General features: G+C 40.5%; 1 pseudogene; it reads right to left on the bottom strand.

Annotated features, from left to right (window-relative positions):
* Nucleotides 1-15,218, bottom strand: part of LOC110540402 (small ribosomal subunit protein uS8-like) — a 142,850-nt pseudogene extending 127,632 nt beyond the window's left edge.
* Between the last annotated feature and the right edge of the window lie 5,604 nt (nucleotides 15,219-20,822).

The following is a 20,822-nucleotide window of genomic DNA, read 5'->3' as shown; positions in this document are numbered from 1 at the left end:
GTGTATGTACAAGACTACATGAATGCAGATGTTCTTGGAAGCTATAGGCTATGAAGCAGAAGTTACAGATGGTTGGGAGCTGCTCCTTGTGAGTGCTGAGAACTGTACTCAGATCCTCTGGAAGAAAAGTATATACTCTTAACTGCTAAGTCCTCCATATCAAGCTCCATGCCACTATAATTTTGATGGGTATTGCAATGAATCTATAGGTCACTTTGGTGACATAGCTATTTTTCGTAATATTAATTCTGTCATCCCATGAGCATGGGAGATCTTTCCAACTTCTAGGGTTTTCAGTTTCCTTGTGTTTTAAGGTTTTCATCTTCAAGGTCTTTCACCTTGGTTAGGTTTATTTCTAGGTATTTTTGAAGCCATTGTAAATGAGATTTTATTCCTAATTTTTTTCTTTGTTATAGGTATATAGGAAAAATACTGGTGTGTGTGTGTGTGTGTGTGTGTGTGTGTGTGTGTGTGTGTGTGTTGATTTTGTATCCTAATATTTTGCTGAAATTTTTATCAGTGCTATAAATTTTCTGTCAGTCTTTAGAGTCTTTAGGATCATATCACCTGTAAATAGGGATGATTTGGCTTATTCTTTTTTTATTTAGATTCCTTTCCTGTTTTATTTATTTCACTTGCCTTATTGTTATAGCTAAAGCTTCAATGATTATGTTGAATAATTGTGAAAGTGGACATCTTTGTCTCATTCCTGATTTTGGAAAAAAATGCTTTAAATTTTTCCCTACTTGGTACAATGTTGGTGATAGGTTTGTCACATATACCTTTCATTATGTTGATGAAAATTTATTTTAGTCCTAAATTTTTCAGGGTTTTTATTATTAAGGGATGCTGAATTTTGTCAAAGGCCTCTTCTTCATCTATTAAGATAATCATTTATTGAGAATTTTTGCATTATGCTCTCAGGAAGATTGCCCTATAATTTTGTTTCTTATCCTGTTTTGCTATTGCGGTGATTCTGGTTTTGTAAAATGAATTTGATAGGTATATTACTTGCTTGTCTCATTGTATGACAAAGTATTTACCTTGGCTCACACTTCAAAAGTCCCTCATGAAGAGGAACTTGAGGCAGCTGTTCACATTGCCTCTGCAGTCAGATGTAAAAAGTAGTGAATGATGGTGTTCAGCATTCCTCATCTATTCATTCCTGCTAGGACTCTGACCATGGAATTTGCACCCACACTTAGGGTGGGTCCTCTCAGCTCAAGTGACCAGATCTGGAAAGTCCCTCACATACATGCCCAAAAGTTTGTTTCATGGAGTTTCTAAATCCAATGAAGATGTCAATCAAGATCAGGCACCTCAACTTTTCTCAAATTTTTATTGGAGGCATAATTTGAGGAGAGTTGGACCAGTTTTCTATAATGGTCTTGGAAATTTCAGTAATGAATTCACTCTGACTACAATAGTCAATAAGATTCACTCTAACAATAAGAAATAGATGAGATACAGTTTTTTTACTTCTCTAGACTCACTGCTTGTAATACATCTGTTTATTTTCATATATCATATATGGGTAGAAACCTACCCATTTCTTTAAAGCTTTCTAATTTATTAGAACATAGATTTTTTTTTCCCCAAAGTATGACTAATGATCCTTGGAATTTTATTGATAGCTGTTGTAATATCTCCCTTTTCATTTCTAATTTTTGCTAATTCTAGTCCACTCTGACTTCTTTTTGGTTAAAGGTTTGTTAACCTTATTTATTTTCTTAAAGAGCAAACCCTTTCTTTCATTGATTCTTCTATTCTTTTCATTCCATTTCATTAATTTCTGCCCTGCTCTTAATTATTTATTTCCATCTATTGATTTTTTTTTTTTTTTGGTTTGGCTTACTCTTGTTTTTCTAAAACCTTGAGGTACAGTGTTACTTAAGTTCTCTTTAATTTTTTAACATAGATACTTGTTGCTATAAACTTTCAGAGTTCTTTTCATAATTGCCTGCAGCATTTTGACCATTGTGTTTTCATTTTTGTTTGATTTTAGATTTTATTTAAATTTCCTTCTTGATTTCTTCATTCTACAGTGTATCCATATTTCAGTCTTCATGAGTTCATGCATCCCTCAAAGGTAGTACCATTCTTAGGCAGGGGATCTTGGGCTATATAAGAAAGATAGCTGCAACAGCTGCCAATGAGATGGTAGTAACATTGGCGGCTGTTGGAGCTACCACCAGGGCATTAGCCATGAGTCATACTGGGCAGACTGCTCAGATCCTGAATAATCATTTATCCAATGTAGCTCATGCCTTAGTTGTACATAAAGGAATTAATGCTTAACTAAAAGGAAGCTTGATGGTGTTCAATCAGAGGATTGACCTCTTGCAGGAGCAAATTGATACCCTATGGCAAATCGCTCAACCTGGCTGTCAATGAAAGTATGCTGGACTTTGTGTCACTAGCATACAACATGAGAATTTTTCCTGTGCTGCAAATCTGTCTAAACAATTGTCGAGCTATATTTTAGGTAATTGGACTGGAGAATTCGATACTACGATGGAGCAGCTGAGAGTGGCCATTGTCACAGTAAATTCTACCAGAGTGGACGCAGGACTAGCCACAGGATTATCAACATGGATTGCTGCAGCCATGAATCATCTGAAGGAATGGGCAGGCATGGGAGCGTTAGCAGGCCTTCTGGTGTTGGTCTCCTTGGTTTGCCTGTGGTATATATGCAAGATTAGAGTCTCACAACAGTGTGATGCAGCCATGATCATTCAGGCCTTTACAGCCATTGAAGCAGGACATTCTCCCCAAGCATGGTTGGCTACCATAAAAAGCTAAAATGTTATGCTCAGGATGCGAGGCTAAGCACTGCACTCAGGGTCAGCCACTTTCGACCCAGAGAAGAGCATGTCTGATTGCATGCGGGTTGATGCCCCAGGTCCCGCCTCTGAGAAAAAGGTATCGGACGGGTCTGATGCTCTTTGGGTGGATGACACCTAAATGAACATCTGTACAAAGTCCCAATTTATTTCTAATATCAGAGATCAGACCTCTACTCTTGCCTGATGCGTCTAAAACAAAAAGGGGGAACTGTAGAGAGCTGCGGAATGCTATGCCTTAAAGATGGAGCTGGTTTCTGCCTTCCACCTTCCCGATGGTGAGTGCTCTCTGTCACGAACAACTCCACATTTGGCTAAGGCCGAGGATCTGGCTTGCTTCTATGTATGTGGACCTATCTGCATTGCCCCCGTGGCACGCCTGGGTTGGCTACCCAGAGGCTATTTAAGCTGTGGGCTGGCTTTCCCCGGGGTCCGAGGATTGTTCAATGTTCCTGAATAAACTGCATTGAAAAAAAAATAAAAATAAAAAAAATAATAATAATGATGCTCTACGCCAAAGCAAAGGAGGCCTGCTCCCTGAACCAGTCCAGAAAGGCTTCAGATGACGCTAAACTATAAACCCATCTTGATGCCACAGAAATAAAATCTTAAAAAAAAAAGAAAGATAGCTGAATGTGAGGCTGAGAAAAAGCCAGTGAGCAACATTTCTCCAGTGTCCAAGATCTTACCTTGACTAACTTCCTTGGCTTCCTTTAGTGATGGACTGTATAACTTACAAGATAAAATGAACCCTTTTCTCCCCAAGATACTTTTGGTTAGTGTTTTATCAAAGGAACAGGGAAGCTCCCTAAAACACTGCTACATTTTCTGAAATTGTGTTTCTTTGTTGCCACTGAAATTCCAGTGGCTTTTGGACAGCATCCCTTCAGAGAATGGCAGTGAGTAGGTGTCCTCTGCTATCTTCCTCTACCTGAAAATACCATAGTTTTTGCAGAACATGTCACCTATTCTTCTTGATTTTTGTTGTTCACAGGTTCCAAGAGGTTGATGAAAGTTAGTTACTATTACCAGTATCTTCCATTTATTTTAAGGAAACGGGAATCTTCCTTATAAGGAGCAAGTGACATTTAAGGACAATTTAGGCCAACAGAATGAGCAGGCAGGATAGAGCGCAAAAGGTCTGACACAAGGCAAAGTGATCTGGGTTCGAAAAGAGCCAGACACAAGGCAGTGCTGTACCAAACACATTGAGGGACGTCCTAGGGGCTGCTGTTGTCTGTCCCTCCTTCCTTATGAACTGCCAAATGGACTCCACCAGATAGAGCTGGAATGGTTTTAGGAACCTTCTTGACATTGGAAATTATCCAACAAACACAATGCTTTGACACATAAGCACTAAGGTTGATCAGTATAAGGATATTTGGTTTGACTTGACCCCGTACTTCAAGTGGACAAACAGCACATTTACACCAACTGTATCAAGTGGGTTTTAGATAGACTAAAAGAGTAATTCTAAGTCCTGATAGAATAGTAGAATCACCTGTGACACTTTCAAAACTTACTGATGCTGTCCATTCTCTTAAAAGCAACTAAATCAGAATCTCTGGAATCAGGCATGAGTTTTGGCATCTTCTGAGCCCTTCTTCCTCTATAAAATGACACCCTCCAGACAGGCAATCCTGAAGGACATGGGGCTGAAAGGAGGCACTTGAGGTACCCCCAGGGAGAAGCAGGATTGCCTCCATGTCAGCCTCTCATCCCAGCTCCAGCTCATACAGTAAGAGCGGGCACTGACTCCCTGGAATCCACTTCAAACATATGTAGTTCATTGCTGGAAGAAAATGTTGATTAAAAGTGGACATTCCTCTGATACACTTACACATTCTTGATGCAGTGCAGCAGTGAGTGAAATGAGGGACCAACAACAAGCTTCTCTCTTGGGGGGACTATTCTTTTCCTATATTGTTTTTATATCTTTGAGAGAGAAGGTACATTCTAAAGAGAATTCTTGTCACATCACAGATTTACAGTTTTAGAAAGATGAGAGTCATCCTTTTGCAATGATGTAATGTAGTAAACTTTATTTTCACTAGGAGAAAACTGTGGTGATAGATTTTATTACAACTGTTTGGCAATTAAAACCCATCACCCAAAATATGGTGTGTGCTGCTCTAATGGCAGGAGAGCTATTTTGGAGGCATACATTTCCTTCTTCAAATTTTGAACAATTCTTAAGATTGGTTGAAGGTTTCAGGCTTCAAGAAGAAATAATGCTTGGAACTATTCAAATGAGGTCTTGAGATGAGTTCAAGTGAATTAGTCTAACCATATATATCATGATTAGATATATGATTCTAATCTAATCATAGATCTATGATATATAGATCTATGATTCTGTACTCTTTTTCCAGAAGTCATACTTTAGTCTGCACCTTGATCACATTCTAAAATCTGAACTCAGTTTCTCTACTCACTGTTAGTGGTCTCATCCTAGAAGTTAGTTAGATCCTGGAGGGTGTGCCCTGACCAGTATGTTGGATGACTGAAGGTTACTCTTCAGTCTTTCTCTCATTTCTGGGCCACCATGAAACGAACAGATTCCTCTACCACATGCCTCTGTCATGATGTAATATCATATCTCCCAAGTGATGGAGCCTTACAACTTTGTTCTGAAATCTTGATGAGCCCAAATAAGCCTTTCATCTGGTAAGCTGTTTATCTCAAATATATCAGTTAGAGCAACCAAAAGTCAGCTAACATAGAAGTACCTATGTATGTTTAATGACCACTTCTCCAGGGAGGAAAGTTCTGGGCCACGGTGCTTGCAGAGTATCAGCATTTCTTCTTTAGGTGACGTGACTTCAGCTATGAAACTGAGGTGCATAACACAACTCCTTGTGTTCCTCTATATGAACACATGGAACATGGTAGTCATGAATTGTAAAAGAGAGAGAGATGGTGAATTTTGACTATGAATAATCTCTGCTTTCAATATGATTATTTAATTTAGAGCTATATAGTTTAATTTTCAAGAAACCTCACTTTTCAGAACAGCTCTGAGAGCACAGAACAACTGGCTACAAAGTATAGAGAGTCTCCCCTTGGTACTCATTACACAGTCATCCCTGACCACCAATCCCCAAACACCATGTGACAATTCTGTTAGAATGGATGCATTCTGTTTTTCATTTTTAAAGCAGAGTACCAGGTCCCAGGTAATGTCTAATCATAGGTTTATTTTGACTCATATATCTAGAAAGTGGAAGGTCTACAACTCTGGGTTAAAAAACCCAGCTTTTGGTGAGGGTGTCTGGCTGCCTTCTGGTAGGACAGTTAAAAGGGGAGAGGGCACTTGAATGCCAGAAACTAGGTGGTTGAGTTTCCACAATAGCTTACCCATTCCACTATTCCTGTGGACCCAACATCATAACCCTAACACATGCAGCAGACCCACTTCCAATCTGCTGCATTGAACCCTAACACTTCCAACATGCTGCACTGAAAAAGATGATCCTACACAGGTGCTTTTGGAGATGCCCTGAGGCCACACAGTGCAGTTTATGTCGCTATTTACACAGGTGTTTTCTCCATAGGTCTTATAAAAATGTAGTGACATGCTTGCAACACTTGAGCAACAGACAGAACATCAGAGGATGTTCACTTCCTAAATGTCACCTGTGCTCTATCTATTCCCCACTTTCCTTCCCTGCCCCTGGAAACCACAGATTTCACTACTGAAATTTTCCCTTTTCCAGAATGCTATGTAGTTTTGAGCATCTAGTTTGTAACCTTTTCTGACTGGCTTCTTTCACTTAGTTGTGTGACTTTAAGATTTCTTCATATTTTTTATGGCTTGATAGCTCCTGTCTCATTGCTGCTGTATAATATCTTGATTTTTGGATGTACCAAAGTCCATTAGCTATCTATTAGTTGCCCTTATAAGACCATTTTGTTTGCTTCCAGGTTTTGGCTCCTGTGAACAAGGGTGCTAGAAACACCATGTACATGCTTTGTACAGGTGTAAGTTTTCAAGTACTTTAAACGAAACCTGAAGTGTGTGGTTTAATTTAACCTGTGGTTAAGAGTGTTCTTGGGAAGTTCCTAGAAACTGAACAAACAGCTCTCCCCAGCCACTGTGAGGAGACTTGTAATGCTGCTGTATTAAAGTCACCCCTGCCTTCCCTTCAAATGCCAGTGGAACCTGGAACTCGGGCTTTCGGGTGCCTCCAACTAGAGTCTTCTTTAAAATGTTGCTTTTGTATGTCTATGTGCATATTTTTGCAAGACTATCAAATAAAAAGAATAGACAACAAGTTATCAGCTTTCTTACAAAGCAAACCACTGCCAATGTCACTTGTTTCCCAAGGCATCATGGGAAGATTTCTCTACTCATCTGTTGCCAAACAGTTCTGTAGATTCTCAGGGGCAGCTGTGGTGGCCCAGGGGAGCTCTGCCCACCACCAGTCATTCCTCTATTCTCCTTCATCACAGGCTCTCTGCCTTTCTGTTTGATGAATTAGACTTTATCTGCAGAATTTCCTTGATTGTGAGGTCTTTTAAACCATGACCAGATACAACCTGGACACACCAGGCACTGGGCCTCCCAAGCTTGAAGAGCACAACGAAGAGATCCCAGGACTTCCCAGAAAGCATTGGGACTAGCAAGCCAGTCTCCAGTTACAGCAGGACGTGGCAGCGGAGCAGTACTGAACTGGCGGGACACCACAGCCCTCCAGTTTAAGACTAACCAGGGCCAAACCAGAGAACAGAGAGCCTGATTACCCCATCCCTGCTGAAGTGACCACCCTGAAATCTCCAGCTGCAGCAAGACCTCAGAACCTGGCAGTGACAGCAGCACAGAACTGGCGGAACACATCAAAGAAGCAGGGCCAAACCAGAGAGCAGAGAGCCCTGGATACCACGATCTCGGCCAAGAGACCTGCCTGTAAGTGAGTGCACCCTTGAGAATCTGCAGTTCCCCAGATCCTGTGTCCTTCTAAATCAGAAGCCAGGCATCGAACCCCCCTCCCACCCACATACCCACTTTGGGAAACAGAGGGGCACTAGGGACATTGAAGTTCCTGCCCTGTGGGCCTGATTGAGGAGCTAAGACAGTTAATACCAGAAATTGCGCTGCGATCATCATTAGCGCCTGCGACATATACAGTACAGAGCCCCTCCCACACACTCAAGGGTTCAACATTAGCCATCACTCTGTCCCTAGAGAAACTCATCCACGCACACTTACACACACAGACACACACGCGCGCGCGCGCACACACACACGCTTGCATTTGCCCCGTTTGCGCCTGCGTACTTTCCTCCCACAGGTACAGCTAGTCCTCAGCACACGCTGAGAGTGCTCAGCTTCCTGAAGAACTCTCCAGACACCAGAGAGAGACAGCACCAGTCTGATCTGCAGAATCCAAAAACAAACAGGGAAGGTTTCAGATAAGCCAATGGCCAGAGGTAGGCGAAAGAACACTTCCAACATAAATCAGGACATCATGACTTCACCAGCAAACCCCAAAATCGATGGATACACCAATTCAGCAGAAGCACAGGAAAATGATTTTAAAGCCATGCTTGCCCAATTATTTGAGGCTCATAAGGAGGAAATGAACAAGTCTTTCAAAGAGATGGCCAGTCAATTGGAGGCAAAGAAAGAAGAAATAGACAATATCCTTAAAGAAACACAGGCAAACATAGCCAAACAAATAGATACACAAGTAGAGGAAAAATTAGTGGCATATAAGAAGGAAATGAAAAAAGAAATAGAGGCCATCGTTGAGAGACAGGAATCCAAATTCAAACACATGAAAGAAATGGTGCAAGGCATGAAAACAGAATTAGAATCAATAAAGAAAACACAAAATGAGAAAACCCTTGAGCTGGAGAACTTGGAGAAAAGATCAGGAACCACAAAAGTAAGCATCACCAACAGAATACAAGAGATGGAAGAGAGAATCTCTGGAGCTGAAGACACACTTGCAGAAATGGATACTTCTCTCAAAGAAAAAGTAAAATCAGAAAAGTTCCAATCACAAAATATCCAAGAAATCAAGGATGCTATGAAAAGACAAAATCTAAGAATAATAGGAATTCACGAAAAAGAAGACTCCAGACTCCAAGGTCCAGAAAATATTTTCAAGAAAATCATAGAAGAAAATTTTCCCAACTTAAAGAAAGAGATGTCCATAAATATACAAGAGGCCTACAGAACTCCAAATAGACTAGACCAGAAAAGAAACACATCACGTCACATCATAGTCAAAACACTAAATCTACAGAACAAAGAAAAGATATTAAAAGCAGCAAGGGAAAAAGGCCAAGTAACATATGAAGGTAGACCTATCAGAATCACGCCGGACTTCTCATCAGAAACTATGAAAGCCAGAAGGGCCTGGGCAAGTATCATGGAGACTCTAAGAGATCACAAATGTCAACCCAGACTACTATACCCTGCAAAGCTTTCAATCAACATAGATGGAGAAAACAAAATATTCCATGACAAAACTAAATTTATACAATATCTACACAGCAAACCATCCCTACAGAAGATACTAGAAGGAAAACTCCAATCCAATGAAAACAAATTCACCCAAGAAAACAGGGCATACAGATAATGTCCCAACAAAAATGAAAAGAAAACAAGCAATGAAACAGGGTTAGATCATCGACTCCATTACAAAAGGAACTAACATGCATTGGTCACTATTATCTATCAATATCAATGGACTCAACTCACCAATAAAAAGACACAGGCTAACAGAATGGTTAAGGAAACAGGATCCAACATTCTGTTGCATCCAAGAAACACACCTATGCAACAAAGACAAACACTACCTCAGAGTAAAGGGCTGGAAAACTGTTTTTCAAGCAAACGGTTCCAGAAAACAAGCTGGAGTAGCCATCCTAATATCTAATAAAATAGACTTTCAACCCAAGTTAATCAAAAAAGATAAGGAGGGCCACTATATTCTCATCAAAGGAAAAATCCACCAAGAGGACATCACAATCTTGAATATCTATGCCCCAAATACAAGAGCACCAACATTCGTAAATGAAACATTATTAAAGCTTAAATCATACATTGATCCTAATACCTTAATAGTGGGAGACTTCAACACTCCACTCTCACCAAGGGACAGATCAACTAGACAGACACCAAATAGGGAAATAAAAGCACTCACAGAATCCCTATATCAAATGGACCTAATAGACGTCTACAGATCATTTCACCCAAACTCAAAAGAGTACACCTTCTTTTCAGCACCCCATGGAACCTTTTCCAAAATAGACCATATAGTGGGCCACAAAGCAAGCCTCAACAGATACAAAAGGATTGAAATAATCCCTTGTATACTATCTGACCACCATGGACTAAAGCTCGACCTCAACAACAACAGAAACAACAAAAAGCCGACACGCACATGGAAACTAAACAACTTACTACTCAATGACAGCTGGGTTAAGGAAGAAATAAAGAAAGAAATTAAAGACTTCCTAGAATTCAATGAAAAGGAAGGCACAACATACCCAAACTTATGGGACACACTGAAAGCAGTGCTCAGAGGAAAATTTATAGCACTAAGTGCCTGCAAGAAGAAATTCGTAACATCACATACAAACAACTTAATGGCCCAACTGAAAACCCTAGAACAAAAAGAAGCAGATACACCCAAAAGGAGCAGACGGCTGGAAATAATCAAACTAAGGGTTGAAATCAATCAACTAGAAACAAATAAAACTATCCAAAGAATCAATGAAACAAAAAGCTGGTTCTTTGAGAAAATCAACAAGATAGACAAACCCTTAGCCAAACTAACTAAAAAGCAGAGAGAAACTATCCAGATCAGCAAAATCAGAAATGAAAATGGGGACATAACCACAGACATTGAGGAAATCCAAACAATTATTAGGTCATACTACAAAAGCCTATATGCCACAAAATTTGAGAATCTAAATGAAATGGATAATTTTCTTGAAAGATTCCATCTACCAAAACTAAGTCAAGATCAGGTAGAAAGACTGAATAGCCCTATATCTCCCAAGGAAATCGAAGCAGTCATTAACAGTCTCCCCTCCAAAAAAAGCCCTGGACCAGATGGCTTCAGCGCAGAATTCTACAAGACCTTCAAAGAAGTGCTAACTCCAATTCTCCTCAAGCTATTCCACAAAATAGAAACAGAAGGAACACTACCAAACTCATTCTATGAAGCCACAGTCACCTTAATACCTAAACCACACAAAGACCTAACAAAAAAAGAGAACTTTAGGCCTATCTTTCTTATGAACATTGACACAAAAATACTCAATAAAATACTTGCAAACCGAATCCAAGAACACATCAAAGATATCATCCACCATGACCAAGTAGGCTTCATCCCAGGCATGCAAGGGTGGTTCAACATACGGAAATCCATCAATGTAATCCACTACATAAACAAACAGAAGGAGAAAAACCACATGATCATCTCCTTAGACGCCGAAAAAGCATTTGACAAAGTCCAACACCCATTCATGTTTAAAGTCTTGGAGAGATCAGGGATACAAGGCACATACCTAAGCATAGTAAAGGCAATATATAGCAAGCCTATAGCTAACATCAAACTCAATGGAGAGAAACTTAAATCAATCCCACTGAAATCAGGGACAAGACAAGGCTGTCCATTGTCCCCATATCTCTTCAACATAGTACTTGAAGTCCTAGCCAGAGCAATAAGACAACTAAAGGAGATCAAGGGGATACAAATCGGAAAGGAAGAGGTCAAAGTGTCACTATTTGCAGATGATATGATAGTATACATGAGCGACCCCAAAAATTTAACCAGAGAACTCCTTCAGCTGATAAACACCTTCAGCAAAGTGGCAGGATACAAAATCAACTCAAAAAAATCAGAAGCCCTCCTATATACCAAAGACAAAAAGGCTGAGAAAGAAATTAGGGAAACAACACCCTTCACAATAGCCACTAATAACATAAAGTACCTTGGTGTGACCCTAACCAAGCAAGTGAAAGACCTGTTTGAGAAAAACTTCAAGTCTCTGAAGAAAGAAATTGAAGAAGATATCAGAAGATGGAAAGATCTCCCGTGCTCATGGATTGGTAGGATTAACATTGTGAAAATGGCCATACTGCCAAAAGCAATCTACAGATTCAATGCAATTCCCATCAAAATACCATCTCAATTCTTTACAGACCTTGAAAAAAAGATTCTCAGCTTCATATGGAGAAACAAAAAACCCAGAATCTCCAAAACGATCCTGTACAACAACAGATCATCTGGAGGTATCTCCATTCCTGATCTCAAGCTGTACTACAGGGCAACAGTAATAAAAACTGCATGGTACTGGCATAGAAACAGAAAGGAGGATCAATGGAACCGCATAGAAGACCCAGAAATAAATCCACACACCTATGAATACTCGATATTCGACAAAGAAGCCAATTCCATTCAATGGAAAAAAGACAGCATCTTCAACAAATGGTGCTGGACCAACTGGATGTCTACATGCAGAAAAATGAAAATAGATCCATATTTATCACCCTGCACAAAACTAAAGTCAAAGTGGATCAAGGACCTCAACATAAAAACAGATACCCTAAATCAATTGGAAAAAAAAGTGGGGAACAGCCTAGAACTCATTGGCACAGGAGACAACTTCCTGAACAGAACACCAACAGCACAGGCTCTAAGAGCAACAATCAATAAATGGGACCTCATGAAACTGAAAAGTTTCTGTAAAGCAAAGGATACCGTCATCAAAACAAAACGACTGCCTACAGATTGGGAAAGAATCTTCACTAACCCTTTATCTGACAGAGGACTAATATCCAGTATATACAAAGAACTAAAGAAGCTGAAAAGCAGCAATCCAAGTAATCCAATTAAAAAATGGGGAACAGAGCTAAACAGAGAATTCTCGACAGAGGAATATCGAATGGCAGAAAAACACTTAAAGAAATGCTCATCCTCATTAGCCATCAGGGAAATGCAAATCAAAACGACCCTGAGATATCACCTTACACCCATCAGAATGGCCAAGATGAAAAACTCAAGCGATAACACATGCTGGAGAGGTTGTGGAGAAAGGGGAACCCTCCTCCACTGCTGGTGGGAATGTAAACTGGTACAACCACTCTGGAAAGCTATCTGGCGCTTTCTAAGACAGATAGGAATAGTGCTTCCTACAGACCCAGCTATACCACTGCTAGGTATATACCCAAAGTTTGTTCAAGTACACAAAAAGGACACTTGCTCAACCATGTTTATAGCAGCTCTATTTGTAATAGCCAGAACCTGGAAACAACCCAGATGTCCATCAACGGTGGAATGGGTACAGAAATTGTGGTCTTTTTATACAATGGAATACTACTCAGCAATCAAAAAGGAGGAAATCATGAAATTTGCAGGCAAATGGTGGGATCTAGAAAAGATCATTCTGAGTGAAATATCCCAGAAGGAGAAAGACAAACATGGGATATACTCACTTATATAGACCTATAAGATATGATAAACATAATGAAATCTATACACCTAAAAAAGATAATCAATTGAGCGGACATGGGGTAAGATGATCAATCCTCATTTAGAAAGACAGATGGGATGTGCGTTGAACGTATGACTGGAGTCTACTGAGCGCATCTGAAAGACTCTAACTAGCAGTGTTTTCAAAGCAAAGACTCATGACCAAACCTTTGGCAGAGTACAGGGAATCATAAGAAAGAAGGGGAGTTAGTCTGATGGGGAAAGGATAGGAGCTCCACAAGGACCAAATATATCTGGGCACAGGGTCTTTTCTGAGACTGACATTCAACCAAGGACCATGTATGGACATAACCTAGAACCTCCACTCAGATGTAGCCTGTGGTAGCTCAGTAACCAATTGGTTTCCCAAAGTGAGGGGAACAGGGACTATTTCTAACAGGAACTCGATGACTGGCTCTTTGGTCTCCCCACCCCCGAAGGGAGGAGCAGTCCTGTTAGGCCACAGAGGAGGGCTTTGCAGCCAGTCCTGAAGATACCTGATAAAACAGGATCAGATGAATGGGGAGGAGGTCCCCCCCATCAGTGGACTTGGAAAGGGGCACGGTGGAGATGAGGGAGGGAGGGAGGGAGGGACTGGGAGGGAATGAGGGATCAGGACACGGCTGGGATACAGAGTTAATAAAATGTAACTGATAAAAAAAAAATAAATAAAAAAAACCATGACCAATTTCCAAACCCAAATATTTAATATATTAATTAAATTAATATATAACCCTTAATATATCCAAAATATTAAGGCCTGAACTGGATGAGGCTTCATGCTCTGTTCCTCAAGTCATCAGAACTTAATAGAAGTCACTGTGAAGATACGAAATGAGTTTAGAGAGAAAATGCCTCTGAGATGTTCATGTCCAGGGATGATGAGGAGCAAAGCCAAATATCACACAGACAAAGGAGCTGTTTGTGCTGTTACAGTTGCACATGGAACTATTAGATTCATCTCCAGAATGTCCACTTTATCTGTGAAGTTGTGAAAGAGATAGCTGAAACCCATTTTTGTTTTTCTCTGACTAAATTAGCTGAAAGGAAAACTGATTGTGATGAAGCCTTTGTAAGAAAGATCTACAATCAAAGTCATGGCTAAACAATTATGGTCCCCAATAGCAGTACTCTCACAATGATGAGATCACTTAATACTGTCTCTCTCAGAATATATTCCTATCATGTGACTAGATTAGAAGCATATATGCACAGGCTGTCTGAAATCAATAGGTAAGCCTCCAAGATGATACTATACATTTTATTTGTGGTGAAGAGTTTTTAAACATAATATTAGCAGCTTATCTGACCCCTGCTAGTGAGACTTGGCAGGTGTGTACATACATACACACTAAATGCATACATATATACATACATACTTTCATACATCATACAAACAAACATAAATAATTTTTTTCTTGTGCTGGAAAGATTAAAAATGATTGATCCTAAGCACAGTCCACGGAGGCTTTTTATTTGTTTTACATCTCTAGAAAAGAATCGTTGGATCCTCTCTCCTGTGTGTTTTTGTCTTGCTTCTTCATGGTCCATGATACCAGCTGAGGTTTTCAGTACAATGAAGCCAAACTGATGGGATGAGAGGAGATTGTTCTGCCATTTTTCCAGGTTTTTGAGTTGCACATCAAATCTAGAGCTGACCGCTCCTCACTTGTTCAACCTGCCTGTGAGGTTAACAATAAATTCTCCCAGGTCTGTGATGATCAATTATCTCAATTTCACCAATGTAACCATGCTTCATCATCACAATTAGGAACTAAATGATGACTTTGGAGCCTGGCCTGATGAGGACCTGGCACTTGCCTGTCTTCTCAGCATTGTTGATCTTATTGAGAGCATCTGTCTGAACATTCATGCACACCATGCTGACAGCGCAGAAAGATGGATGAAAGAGATAAATAAATATTTTTGAAGGAATAATTTTTAAAGATGTGGCAATGTTTTATATCTCAGCCTTGCAAAGACAACCTTCCTAATGTGCAAGTCTGTTGCATAGGAAAGTTAGAAGAATTTATTTAGATAATTTTTCTGGGATATCTTAACAGCTCTTTGTTTGGTTTTTGTCTTTCCAAGGTATTTATGGAGGTGTCATAGTTCCTGTTTTCCCTGAGTATAGCTCAGGAATGTGGATAGATGATAGATTGATAGAGATAGATAATAGATAAGATAAATGATAGATAATAGATAGATAGATAGATAGATAGATAGATAGATAGATAGATAGATAGATAGATAGATGGTAGATAAAAGATGATAGATGATAGATAGATAGATAGATATAGGTGATAGATGATAGTACATAGTGAATTTTTTTTAAGCATAATCTCATTATGCAGTCCAAGCTGACCTAGAATTTGACAAGGTTGGCCTGGAACTCACAAGATTCTCTTGCTTCTGCATCTCAAGTGCTGGAATTAAAGGTGTGCTGTGTGGAGGCGGAGAACATCCCCAACAGTCAGACAGGAACAGGCAGAAGGGAGTAATGGATGAATGAGTCAGACTGTGGCTGGGAGAATCTTGTATCTCTGACTGACTAGCAACCAGGATTTTCTTTATTTATAAAGATTCCACAAAAGAAACAAACTCATGATTTCAAAAGACATACAGATCATGTCATTTTGTCTCTGGACAAGTGTTAGAAGTATGGAGAGAATAGGCATTATCAATCTCAAATAATTTTATACTACACAAGTATTTATAACATTTGACATTCTATTCTTCAGGAAAGTGAGATATTGAAAATAACTGAGTCAGTCATAACTGAGTCAGTCTAAGTGAGTTTCTGAGCCCAACAATGCCTGTTGGTTTGGGGCACATCTTATGGGTTAGCCTACCTTAAAAGTTTGAAAGCTCTCCCAGGCTGTAGGCTGACTTGTTCATTTGCTTTCTTTTTGTTTTTTGGTTCAAAGACCTCACTGTTGCTTAATGTGAGCCAGTCTCCTTATGATTGGCAAATTTTTATATTTTATATTAATTTTATATCATCCAAATATATTATTAGAGGTTGTTTTAGGCAAACTAACTTTGCTCTTAAGTTTTATTTTCTGGAGGCAATGTCCTATAGACTACATAAAGGATAAAGCCTGTAATCTGCTCTGTTGCCAAAATCTATTATATCTAAGTCTGCTTAGGGACAGGTGTGCCAGGAGAATTCTGGAGCTATCCAACTTTTTTTGTTCTTTTCACAATCTCCATGGCAAGGAGGACTCCTGAGTAGAGCCAGATAAGGTTACCTCTTTGAGAGAAGAAATAATTTTCTGGGGAAAAGACATAAGTGAATCATAATGTAAAAATTATCCCACGATTAGCGACACGGAGAGATCAGAAACCCGAGGTGAAAGACAGCACAATGGTGAAAACAGCAGTTGGCTCAGTTTTGCTGGACTGTGTCAAACAGCTGTGCTGGCTTCATGGCTCTTGCTCTTTCTCACTAATCATGGCTGTGCCAGGGTGCACTGCCATAAAAATAGCAGTTATTGTGCTTTAGGATTTCACATTGGATGAACTGTATACTGTTTGAAATATTTCAGGTGTTATCTTGCCTTAAACTAAAGGAACAACAGAGTTCCAATAGGTCTCATTGGTGATTTTAGTATAAATCTGTCTGAGACTTGCCTCATCAACCATTTGTAAATGGTCTGTGATGGTCAGTGATCTCCAAAGGTTGGATTATAAAGAATTTGGAATAGGAAAATCAAAGCTTATTCTCTAAAGTGAAATAAGGCCCAGCAAGAAGAATTCAGCATGAGTTTACTCCTATGTGGAGTCTAAGGACATCATAAATCTCATAGAAGCTGAGAATCAAACAGTGGTTCCCGAGCTGGGGCCAGTAGTGGGGAGGAAAGGCTGAGCACGGAGTTGTAGTTAAGTGGGAGAAGCAAGTCCTGGTGCTCCATTACACAACGGGTGACAGTGGCTAAGCACAGTGTGTTGTTTACAGTCAATTAGTAAGAAGAAAAGATGATGTGTAGTGTTAAGGCTTGAACCCAGGGCCTCAGACATGCTAAGCAAGCACTCTACCACTGAGCTATATGCCCAACTGTCTTTCACTCTTTATCTCAATACATGTGCTCATTCCATCATCTAGACAGGAGCTTTTCATTCTCCCTCCTTGGCCTCCCAAGTTTGCACCATAAAGTCTGGCTCAGAAGAGTTGAGTTTTCTCACCGCAAAGAGATGGGTGTGAGGGAGGTATGTTTACCATACTCAACCTTTGCCTGTAGTGAAACATCACATGTTCCATAAATAAGTACTTATTTTATATCAAGCAAAATAAAAATATCATTTTTTTAAAATAATGACAGGTAACGTTGGTGAATCTGTCATGCCATTTTATCTCATTTTACTTCATTGTATACATTGCTCATTTCATACACAAGGAAACTGAATGCAGAGAAGGCAGGCAGGCAGGAGAGTATTACATAGCTCAGAATGACATCATAGGACCAGAGCTCAAGAAGGCTGTTCCACACTCTGTAGGGGTCATTTCTGTTTTGTGGTAGCTTCTGAAGCCTTCCTTGGGGGAAAGTCTTTAATTTAAGGGTGAGTAGAACCAGGGAGGGCCCCAGCAGGGGGACTGGAAGTTCCAGGCAAGAGAACAAGATGGCAGAAATGAATTCTGCTTCTTCACTTGGTATGTGTAAGGCACTGACAAAATTTTTTTTCCTCTTCCTCTGTAGAACAAGACTGAATAAGAAGGTAATATAGTAAATTGTAATTCTATGTAAGAAAGACTCTCTGAGGTAGGAGCAAGTCCTAAAAGACTGTCTACTTAAGTTTTTGCTGAGAAGGTAGGATCCCAGCTGAAGCTGTCTTTCCATGAAGCTGCCCTACCTACAACTCCCCCTTAGTCTACCGCACTCCTATCTAAGAGGGCGCTTGAAGCTGTCATGTGCTCAGCTGAGGACAGGTGACAGGCAGGGCAAAAGGTTCAGACCCACCTGCCTGGGCCTCTGCAAGTCCAGCAAACAATACACAGTCCTCTCTGGGATTTAATGCAGGTCTGGCTTTAGGCAACATTGTAGGGCAGGTGAGTCTCTTCCACATTGTCAGCATTCTGCTTTATCTGTCATCAGATTCCAGATGCCTCGCGTCCATGCATTCCTTGACGTAACGGCAGTTTCCTTCCTAGTTCCTGGTCCTGATGCCCTGGAGCAGCCCTGTCCTTCTACATTCCTGGCACAGCTCTCCCGACACTGATGGCACTGTGTCCTTGGTGGCAGCCAGTGACTTCCCCCAGCAGGGTGCTCACACTCAGGGGATGGCTAACTAAAGCCACTGGATTGTTCAGATGATAGAAATTTCTGGTGTGGTAGCTTTGACCTGACTGGCAGCCCAGCACTTATCACTCACCCTCGCTCTGACTGAGGTCCTAAAAGATAGGTGTGGCATCTTGACTCTTCACAGATTTTAGCTACATTCCTGAAAGCACAAATAAGAAATAACAATGAACTGGCTGAGGCCACCTCTATCACAGGGAGACTTACGGCCACTACCATCCTCCTTGGCTGTTCTCATGGGACACCCAGGGAATCCAGCCTGGGAATTATAGAGGAGCCCAGAGAATAAGCTCTACTCATAGCCAGCACTGGCCTGGAGGGGTTCTGTGTGGGTCACATCCCTTTTTGCCCTTCTTTGCTTAGCCCTGGTTTCGGAGTGGGTAGACAATGTTCCTGGGACTCAGATTCTTTCTTCAATCATGCTTTGTTTTTAATTTCTTTTTTAAATTACATTGGGAAAAAAATAACATTGGGCACAATTCATAGCTCCTGGCCTCTTCTTTCTTTCTTTCTTTTTCTTAAATTATGTACATTGGTGTTTGGCCTGCATTTGTGTAAAGGAATCGGATTCCCTGGAACAGGAGTTAATACACAGTTGTGAGCTGCCATGTGGGTGCTGGAAATTGAACCCAGGTCCTCTGGAAGAGCAGCCAGTGCTCTTAAATGCTGAGCCATCTCTCCAGCCCACACCCACTTTTTAAAAGCCATTTGCTAGGCTGCTTCTCGATGAAGATGACATTAAGAACTGGGTCACAAGCTAATATTCCTTTGGGGAGAGGCTTGTAGCTGGTGTTCACTCTTCTCCTAATACAGAAGTTTCTCTGGATAGGCCTTTTGTCTTGAAATAGCCAGATATCTTGGAAATATGCCCTCCCCTACATACCTCTCCTGCACACAAGCTGACCTTCAAACTGATCTGTTGCATTGTCACCTGGGTGGTGTCCACCTTTGCCCATAGCTAGTCTCAGCTGGAGGCTGAGCTCAAACAAATTGTTCTAAGTGAGCCAAATCCAATTAAGTCTGTCTCTCTCCTCCCCAGCTGGTGGAGCCTATATGTACTCCAAAGTAATGGCCAAATGCAATGGTCTGGATGTCAAGTATCCCCAGAGACTTGCATGCTAGTGGCTTGGGCCTCAGTATGACAATGATAGGAGGCAGTGAAGCCATTAAAAAGTAATCCTATACACGGCTGGGATACAGAGTTAATAAGATGTAACTGATAAAAAAAATAAAATAAATAAAAAAATGATATATAAAAAAAAAGAAGTAATCCTATGTAAGAAGTGGGAACTAGTAAGATCTCGAGAGGACAGGAACTCCACAAGGAGAGCAACAGAACCAGAAATTTGAACACAGGGGTCTTCCCAGAGACTCATACTCCAACCAAGTAGCATGCATGGAGATAACCTAGAACCCCTGCACAGATGTAGCTCATGGCAGTTTGGTGTCCAAGCAGGTTACAAAGAAATGGGAAGAAAGACTGCCTCTGACATATTCTGATTGGCCTGCTTTTGATCACCTCCCTCTGAGTAGGGAGCAATCTTACCAGGCCACAGAAGACAACAATGCAACCACACCTGATGAGATCTGATAGACTAAGATCAGAAGGAAGGAGAGGAGGACCTCCCCTATCAGTGGACTTGGGGAAGGGCATGCTTGAAGAAGCGGGAGGGAGGATGGGTTCGGGAGGGGAGGAGGGAGGGGCTTATGGGGGATACAAAGTGAATAAAGTGTAATTAATAAAAAAATTAAAAGATCACAGACTGAGAAGTTCATGTAGAAATTTATTATTAAATAAATTCACAGAGATCGAATTTCGGAATTAAAAAAAAAAACAAGTGAAGTCTAGTGGAAAGTGATGGGGTGCTGCTCTTGGAAGGGATAAACATGCTTTCATGGAACTTGGTTCCCTCAAATATGAGTTGTTTTGAAGGAGCAAGCCTGATTCCTGAATTTCTCTGTCTCTGCATCTCCCTCTGAAATATTCCTGCCACAGAGCCATCTGTCAAAATATGACCAAGACCAGGGGCCCAACACCAGAGGCTGAACAGATGAGCCACCTAAGAACTATGATCTAAACAAACTCTTTGTATTGTTATCATTATTATTGGTGTATAGTGTATGTTGTGAGGCTTGCATGTGCTTTGGTACAGATATGAAGGTCAGAGGACATGCTTATGCAACAAAGA

This window comes from Meriones unguiculatus, chromosome 16 (genome assembly GCF_030254825.1).
Source record: "Meriones unguiculatus strain TT.TT164.6M chromosome 16, Bangor_MerUng_6.1, whole genome shotgun sequence".
Taxonomy (NCBI): Eukaryota; Metazoa; Chordata; class Mammalia; order Rodentia; family Muridae; genus Meriones; species Meriones unguiculatus.
This window is presented reverse-complemented; position numbering and strand designations above follow the sequence as displayed.